This window comes from Cricetulus griseus, assembly GCF_003668045.3.
Source record: "Cricetulus griseus strain 17A/GY chromosome 1 unlocalized genomic scaffold, alternate assembly CriGri-PICRH-1.0 chr1_1, whole genome shotgun sequence".
Classification (NCBI taxonomy): Eukaryota; Metazoa; Chordata; class Mammalia; order Rodentia; family Cricetidae; genus Cricetulus; species Cricetulus griseus.
This window is the reverse complement of record NW_023276807.1, coordinates 166357052-166366319: the sequence shown is the minus strand read 5'-3', so window position 1 is coordinate 166366319 and position 9268 is coordinate 166357052.

Below are 9268 nucleotides of genomic sequence, written 5' to 3'. Positions count from 1 at the left end.
CCTGGGAGGCCCGGAAGGAAGGAATGGAGGTAGCGCCACCTGGTGGTCAAGTCAGGATTCTTGTGCAACTTGTCGGGAACTCCAGGGTCCAGCAAGAACCTGCATGTAATAACTCTGCTTAGTCTAGAGTATCTGTATGTAATAACCTTGCCTCCGAGTTCAGCTGTATGTAATAACCTACCTCCATGCTTATCTGTATGTAATAATCCTGCCTCCTTATTCAGCTGCATGCAATAATCCTGCTTCTCTGTTAAACTCTGTGTAATGAACACACAGTTTCTAGGCTACTGCACTTTCTCCATCACAGGGCCCAGCCTATCAGATCCCAGCTTCTTTGTCTTTGTGTCTGTCTTTTCTTCATTCTTTCACTACTCCAGGTCTACGTGTTGGAAACCGAGCAAGGACCCAGAACTCTACTTTTTTGAGATAACGTCTCACACTGAACATGAAACTCACTGATTTGGCGATATTAGCCGTCAAGTGAGGCCCCCATGGTCTGCTATCTGACCCATGCCAGTACGGAGGTATAGACGTACATCACTGCACCTTGTTTTTATGTGGGTGGGACTGAACTCAGGTCTTCATGCCTGGATACCAAACACATTAACAGTTGTGACATCTCCTGACCCTACCCTCCTATGGCTCATGCCACAATGGTATCAATTGGTTGAAAAGCCATTTAACCTTGGAACATCCTACTTCTTGGTTTGTCTGAAGTGAATCAAGAATTTTATGTTGAGTTAGGGAGCAGAAGCATCCATTTAGAAAGCCACGTGATTAGGTATGAACTTCCCAGACTCCTGGTCCTTTTCTTGACGGTCATCTTAGAGACATGGCAGTGTGGGTAGGGATGGTATTAGATGTCTACTATTCGTGCTCTCTTTTCTCCTTCTTGTGTCCTCATTTCTGTCTTAAAACTGAGTATCTCACTTGATAATGAATATACAGAGCTGTTAAAGTCATATCAGGTTGAGCCATGTAGCATCTCTGCTCTGAGCCATCTGGTAGATGATAAGCCTGTTCTTCAGTATTTGCTACTTGTTCAGAATCAAAAGGAGAATGAGATGAAATATCTCTCAGGGAGGGCATGGGTCAGTTCTCCAAGTAATGATGAGTAGAGTTGTTTTGTTGATAATGATAAATTTGTGTTTTAGGTCACATCTTCCAGAGAAACAAAAAAGGCTAGACTGGCAATGGAGCTGATCACTGATCCTTCCATCTTGCACCTGGATGAACCCACAACTGGTTTAGACACACGAACAGCACACAAGATCCTTTCATTTCTGAAAAGGTAAATGCTACAGGAGCATTTTTCTCTCATCGTTTACTGTCTGGTCAGTCTATAGATAGTGTGTGCTCCTGGTGCAGGGGATCCAGAAGTGAACAGCAAAATGTCTTCCTCTGTTGTCAAAGATAGTTAACAAAGGTGTGTTGCTATGAAAAGAGAAACAAGCGCATGTAGGATATTTGTGCTGGAGCAAGAGTGCTATTTTAAGTAACAGATGGGACAGTGAAGACCTCAGACATGTGACAAGTGAACTGGGACACGGGACAAAAACCTGCTTCTGACAAAAGAAAGTTGGAAGAAACAGCCAGATGGCACTGATGTAGAGTATAACTGGCATGTCTGCAATATCAAAAAGACCAGAGGAACTAGAACACAATAACCCAAGGTTGGTGGAGCATGGCTAGTGTGTTATCATGACAAACACCACAGAACAGGGGGCTGGACAACGGAGTAATTTTCTTTTTTTAATTTAAATTAGAAACAATCTTATTTTATATATCAATCCCAGTTCCCTCTCCCTCCCCACCTCCCCTGCCCCCCCCCACCAGCCTCACTCTTTCTGCTCCCCAGGGAGGGTGAGGCCTTCCGTGGGGGGAATCTTCTAAGTCTATCATATCATTTGGAGCAGGGTCTAGACCCTCTCCCATGTGTCTTGGCTGAGAGAGTATCCCTCTATGTGGAATGGGCTCCCAAAGTTCATTTGTGTACTAGGGCTAAATACTGATCCACTACCAGATTGTCCAGAAATCCAAACTGACCTCCTCATTCAGGGGTCTGGAACAGTCCTATGCTGGTTTCCCAGCTATCAGTCTGGGGTCCATGAGCAAACCCTTGTTCAGGTCAACTGTTTCTGTGGGTTTCTCCAGCCTGGTCTTGACCCCTTTGCTCATTCAGAGTAATTTTCTTAGAGCTCTGAGGTTGAAACCCTGACATCAAAGTGTCTCATATTAATTTCTGCTGAAGACTGTCTCAGAGGTTTGTAGATGGCTATCATCTCCCTCTGTGCTGTGTCACAATTTCCCCCTAGATGGACCCCTGTGTGATCATGGCCCACTCAAAGAGCTTGTTCATCTTAATTCCCTATTCAAGGATTCTTATCTCCAAATGCTTCCAATTTCTGTGGCTCTTCATATTAGGTCTTCAACATCTGAAATTTTGGAAAGGCACACCAGGGTTAGGGTTAGGATTAAGGTTAGGGTTAGGGTTAGGGTTAGAGTTAGGGTTAAGGTTAGGGTTAAGGTTAGGGTTAGGGTTAGGTTTAGGGTTAGGGTTAGGGTACAGTTCAGTCCACTACAGTTAAGAGTTGATGTGAGCCTCTCCTTCCTCTGCTTGAGAGCCTTCATCCAGTAGCTGATCGAAGCAGAAACAGGCACCCACAGCTAAACACTGAGCCATACTCCTAGAATCCAGTTGTAGAGAGAGAGGAGGGATGAGCAAAGGAGACAAGACCATACTGGAGAAATCTGCAGAAACAGTTGACCTGACCTAGTGAGAGCATGGAGACCCTAGTCATAAAGCTGGGGAAACAGCATTGGACCGAACCAAGCCCTCTGAATGTGGGTGCCAACTAGGAGGCCAAGACAGTCTATGGGACCTCTAACAGTGGAGCCAGTGTTTATCCCTAGAGCACAAATGGACTTTGGGAGCCCATTCTCTATGGAGGGATACTATTATAGCTCAGATACAGGAAGGAGGGCCTGGGCCCTCCCCAAAATGATGCGATGGACATTGATGGTCCCCCGTGGAGGGTCTCACTATCCCTGGGGAGTGGATGGGAGGTGGTTTAGGGTTCAGTGGGGAGCATGGGTGGATGGGAGATCAAAGGAATGGGGGGACTTATATGTAAATAAGAGTGCATATATATATATATATATATATATTGAGTTGATGTGAGGTAGGAAGGGGTTAGAGAAAGCTCACACAGACCCCATGAGCAACTGTAAACACTGTTCCCCTGCCAGCAGGAAGGCTTATAAAGCAAAACATTGCCTTGACAAGGAGGTAGGTTCATTCTGAACCTGTTTGCTGATAGGATTAACCCAGAAACTATCTTAGTGTGATGGCTGACAGAAGGACCTCTGGGATTTGTGCTTGGCATGGTCTTGCTATTCGTCAAAAGAGAATACTGTGTCAGAAGTGTTCCTAGGAAAAACTATCAGAAATTAAGTTTTATGTACCTTTAAATTAACAAAAATATTTTTAAATGACTGAAATCTTATGACTAAATGACTGAATATTATTAATTTAATAAATTAAATTAAATGATGAATACAAAGATACAAGCTTCCCTAGAAATGAAGGCAACCATATTTCTGTTGCCCTTCTGTCACCAATGCCAGCCACCCTTATGTCACTGATGCCACTTAGACATTACCACCTCCCTTGCATCTTCTCCATTTCTTTCTGGCTTCAGAATCATCTCTTTGGTTTTTGTTTGTTTTATAATCTAAAAGAGTTCCTCTAAAGGGGTCAAGACCAGGCTGGAGAAACCCACAGGAACAGCTGACCTGAACAAGGGGTTGCTCATGGACCCCAGACTGATAGCTGGGAAACCAGTATAGGACTGTTCCAGATCCCCTGAAGGTGGAGGTCTAGACAATCTATGGGGCCTCTGATAGTGGATCATTATTCACCCCTAGTACACAAATGGACTTTGGGAGTCCACTCCACATAGAGGGATGCTCTCTCAGCCTAGACACACGGGAGGATCTAGGCCCTGCTCCAAATGATATGACAGACTTTAAAGATTCCCCATGGAAGGCCTCACCCTCCCTGGGGAGCAGAGAGGGTTTGGGATGGGAGTGGGAAGGGGAGGAGGGGAGGGAGAGTGAACTGAGATTGACATGTAAAAGAAGCATATATATACATATAATTTCTTCAGCCTTTCCCAGTGCTTTATGTCCATTTAGTGTTGTAACTATGATTGGGGGAAGGTGTGGCAGTCCTGCCCTGTGTGCTTGATGTTCTCAGTGACTCTTGTTTCTGGATTGGGGGGCTCTTTCTCTTCCATTAAATTTGGAAACTTTGTACCAGGATTTTATCAGAAATGTGTTCTATGCCTCCAACATGAATCTTTTATGCCCAAGATTCATGTACTTGGTCTTTTCATAGAGTTCCATAAATCTAATACATTTCATTTGTACATATCCATTAACTTCTCTTTGGCTAAATGTTTCAATTTCTCTGGCTTGTTTTCCAGCCCTGGCCCACCCTATTGGTGAGATTTTTCCATGTAACTTTTAATTTGATTTATTGAACATTTCATTTCCATTATTTCAATGTTGTTTTTCTTCCATGTTTCTCTTTATTGAACTGCATTCTCTTGCCTGGTCTTGTTTTCCTTTTTCATTCAATTGCTTATGTTTTCTTAGAATTCATTCAGGAGTTTATTTATATCTTTTTGTTTTCTTTAGATATATTTGTAACTATTCCTTTGAATTCTTTGTTTAAATGTTATCTATTTTACTCTTATTGAGTGTCATTACTGATTGGCAGTTGTCCAAGGAGACATGGGATTGTTGCTTAGGGATTTATGCATTTGGGATTTCTAAGTCACCACCATTTTTTCATAGGAAGAGCTTGTAGTGTTCAAAAAGGTCTACGTACTGGAGTAGCAGTGTCAGCTTTGTTTGGTAGACTGGTGTTAGGGCACCAGCTTGCTCCCGTGTACCGCTGAGAAAGAACCCTGCCTGTGCCAACAATCTCTATTGCATTACCTGAAAAGGAAAATCTAAGGTGCAAGTGTATATCCTGGCTTTCGGTTTGAAGAGATCCATCCCATCAGGATGAGGAAGACAAGGTACCAGGTGCAGTAGTCTGGTTGGTCAGATCTAATCTACAGTTAGGAGGGAGAGAGAACAGGAATCCGGCCCTGGCTGTAAAACCTCAGGACCAACCTCCAGCCACCCACTTCCTCCAGGCAAGGCTCTACCTACTAAAGGTTCCACAAACTTTCCTAACAGTATCACCAGTGTGACCAAGCATTCACACACCTGAGCCTATGGGATACATTTCACATTCAAACAACTGTTATCAAGAGGTAGGCCCACTGTGTTAATAATAATAATAAACTAAGAACCAATTGTCCTTTAGGAGCCAATAATCTTGGGCTGTAACAGGGACCTGATGGTACTGAGCTATAAGTCACTGTTGATATGAATGAAAGAAAGGGAAGAATGAGATTGAGTGATTAATACTGTGTTGATTGAAAGTAGCCCTGGTGGAACTTATATGTGAAACAAGCTTGTTCCCTAACTTGAACTAATAAAAAATAAAAAAAGTAGCCCTGGTGATTAGCAAAAGGAGGAGTCGGGGGCGGGGGGGGGGTGAGGCAGTTTGGGCTAAGGTTATGCTGAAAGGGGAAAGGCAGAGATAACCAGCAGGTAATGTAGAACTAGCCTCATTTCCCAGGAGGCTGAGCCAGAGATTACAAGCCAGGCCTTGGTGTGTTTTTTGAGAGAGAAAAATGAAAGGGAAAGAATAATGAGAAAGGACAAGAACAGGGTTAGATTGGGCTGGACTGATAAGTGACTGTGGGTATGAAATGAAAGAATGAATATGAAATAAGCAGAGCTGCATGGGGATATAGGATGGGAATGCTGTCTCCTACCTTACATAGTTCCCTCTTTTACTATGCTATTTAAGCTGGACGTGTTTGGACATCAGCACTTCTGGCAGCTGTCGTCATTCCCTGGAGACCTCCGGCCTTGCCTGGGTGTCATTTGCCCTCTTCCAATCCATTAAACGTTTTGTTTGGGTTGTGCTTTTGGCTTGTTTCTTCTATGACAGGTTCAGGCATTATGCTGGCCTGCCCCTGTTACCTGGTGGAACAGGCAGTACCCTGGTCAGCTCAGGGTTCCATGGGAACTAAGTCTGCACGCAGGTGCAGAGGACCCCTTTAAAAGACAGATCCCTGCCCATTTAAGCTCTCTCTACACTCTCTACTTTTCTCTGTCTGCTTCTGCTTCTCTCCTCTCTCTCCTCTCTCTCCTCTCTCCTCTCTCTCTCTCTCTCTCTCTCTCTCTCTCTCTCTCTCTCTCTCTCTCTCTCTCTCTCTCTCTCTCTCTCTCTCTGGTGACCAGCCATTGCGGTCAGCCATTAACCCTGTTTCTTTTCTCCTTCAGTCTCTCTACTCTGCCGGGCCTATAATAAACTGGTTAACATGTCTAATATGTCTCATCCTGTGTCTCATCTTGTGCCTTCCTCCTCTTCTTTATCTTTAATTTAAACAAAAATCTAACATTCTAGCCATAAATACACACCATGAACAGATAGTTTGCTGGTGTTTCTGCTATGAAATCAAACCGTACACCAAATCCCAGGCCCTCTCTTACTACGTGCAACCCCTTGTGCAGTTGTTTGACGTTTGGGGATACTTGTTTTACAAAGGAGCTAATATTGGCAGTGCCTTCTACGGTATTGGGAAATCAAACTGAAGTTATCTCTAAAGTATTTATTTAGTAATGTTAACTGTATGCCACCGTGCCTGTGTTTTGTTTATTTCTTTGTTTGTGCTACTGTGGATGCTGGGCAGCTTTTCATGATTAGAGGGAAAGTTCTTTACTGACTAAGCTCTGTCCAGCTTTAGTGTGGTAATGAAAGCATCGAATTTAGGTTCCCCAGCTACCAGACAATGAAATGAGTTTGTAAGAGAAAATAAAGTTGCTTTGGAGTCAGTCTGGTGGCTAGAATACCTTATGTTCTCAGTAAAGACAAGAGTTTTTCTTATTACCTTCTCTCTTCTCATTTAGGATGTCTGAACAGGGTCAAACAATCATCTTCTCCACTCATCTGCCTTCATATTCCATCTTCAGGTTGTTTGGCAGCCTTACCTTACTTGCCTTGGGAAAACTCATGTTCCATGGGTCTGCACCAGAGGCATTGCAGTACTTCGAATGAAACGGTGTGGTTGACATCTTTTGTAACAACCCCTTCATTCTCAGGATCCCAGAAGAGAACAGAGGGGGCAATAGACTTGTGGTGTGGTCTCCATTCAGATCAGGGATTAAAAAGCACATACTTAAAGGCAATTTATATCAAATTGTAGAGAAATTCAAAGCAATTCCAATAAAATAAGGAACAAGACATGGTTGTTCATTCTCTCCAGATTGATTCAATATAGTACTTGAAGTTTTAACTAGAGCAATAAGACAACTGAAGGAGATCAAGGGGATACAAATTGGAAAGGAAGAGATCAGCATATCGTTATTTGTAGATAATATAATGATATACATAAGTGACCCAGAAAATTCTGCCAGGGAACTCCTACAGCTGATGAATAGCTTCAGCAAAGTAGCTGGATACAAGATTAACTCAAAACAATCAGTAGCTCTCCTATGTAGGGCTGAGAAAGAAATCAGGGAAATATCACCCTTCACAATGGCCTCAAATAATATTATCTTGGTATAACTCTAAACAAGTTACTGAAAAGACATGTATGACAGAAAACTCAAGTCTTTGAAGAAAAAAACTGAGGAAGATACCAGATGGAAAGATCTCCCATGCTCATGGATTGATAGGATTAACATAGTAAAAATGGCCATTCTACCAAAAGCAATCTACAGATTCAACACAATCCCTATCAAAATTCTAACATAACTCTTTACAGACTTTGAAAAGGCAATGTTCAACTTCATATGGAAAAACAAAAAACCCAGGAGGGCTAACATAATCCTAGTAATAAAAGAACTTCCAGAGATATCACCATCCCTGATTTCAAGCTGTACTACAGGGATATTATAATTTTAAAAAAAAAAACAACCAAGGTATTGGCATAAAAACAGACAAGTTGATCAAAAGAATTGAATAGAAGACCCAGACAACTCCACACGCCTATGGACACCAGAGTTTTGATAAACAAGCTAGAAATACATGCTGGAAAAAGACAGCATCTTTAACAAATGATGCTGATCAAACTGGATATCTTCATGTAGAAGAATGCAAATAGATCCATATATACCATCCTGCACAAAGCTCAAGTCTAAGTACAATCAAAGACCTCAACATAAAACCAGATACACTGAACCTGAAAAAGAGATAGCCTTGAATGCTTTGGGCACTAGAGACAACTTCCTTAACAAAACGCTGATAGCACAGGCACTAACATAAAAAAAAATTAACAAATGGGACCTCATGAAACTGAAGCTTATGTAAGGCAAAGGACAACTATTAATAGAACAAAACAACAGCCTACAGAATTGGAAAGGATTTTTACCAACTCTACAACTGACAAAGGACTGATATACAAAATGCATAAAGAACTCAAGAAACTAAACATCAAAAAACCAAATAATCTAATTTAAAAATGGGATACGGATGTAAACATAGAATTCTCAATAGAGGAATCTCAATTGGCAAAGAAACACTTAAATATTCAACCTCCTTAGTCATCAGGGGAATGCAAATCAAAACAACTTTGAGATTCCATCTTACACCTGTCAGAATAGCTAACATCAAAAACACAAGTGACAGCTCATGCTGACAAGAATGTAGAGAAAGGGGAACACTCCTCCATTGCTGGTGGGAGTACAAACTTGCACAGCTACTTTGAAAGTCAGTGTGGTGGTTTCTCAGGAAACTGTGAATCCATCTACCACAAGACCCAGCTATACCATTCTCAGGCATATACCTAAGGACACTCCATCCTACCACAAGAACACTTGCTCAACTATGCTCACTGCAACTTTATTCATAATAGCCAGAAACTGAAAACAGCCTAAACATCTCTCAACTGAATAATGGATAAAGACAATGAGGTACATTTACACAATTACTCAGAAGTTAAAAACAGTAATATCGTGAATTTTTCAGGCAAATGCCATTCAACTAGATAATTCATCTTGAGGTAACCCAGAACTAGTTATGTATTCACTTGTAAGCGGCTATTAGCTGTTAAGTAAATGATAACCAAGCTACGATTCATGGACATAGAATAGGCAAAGAGGAGAGCTCTAGAGGGAAAACAGAAACATGTGGGGACAG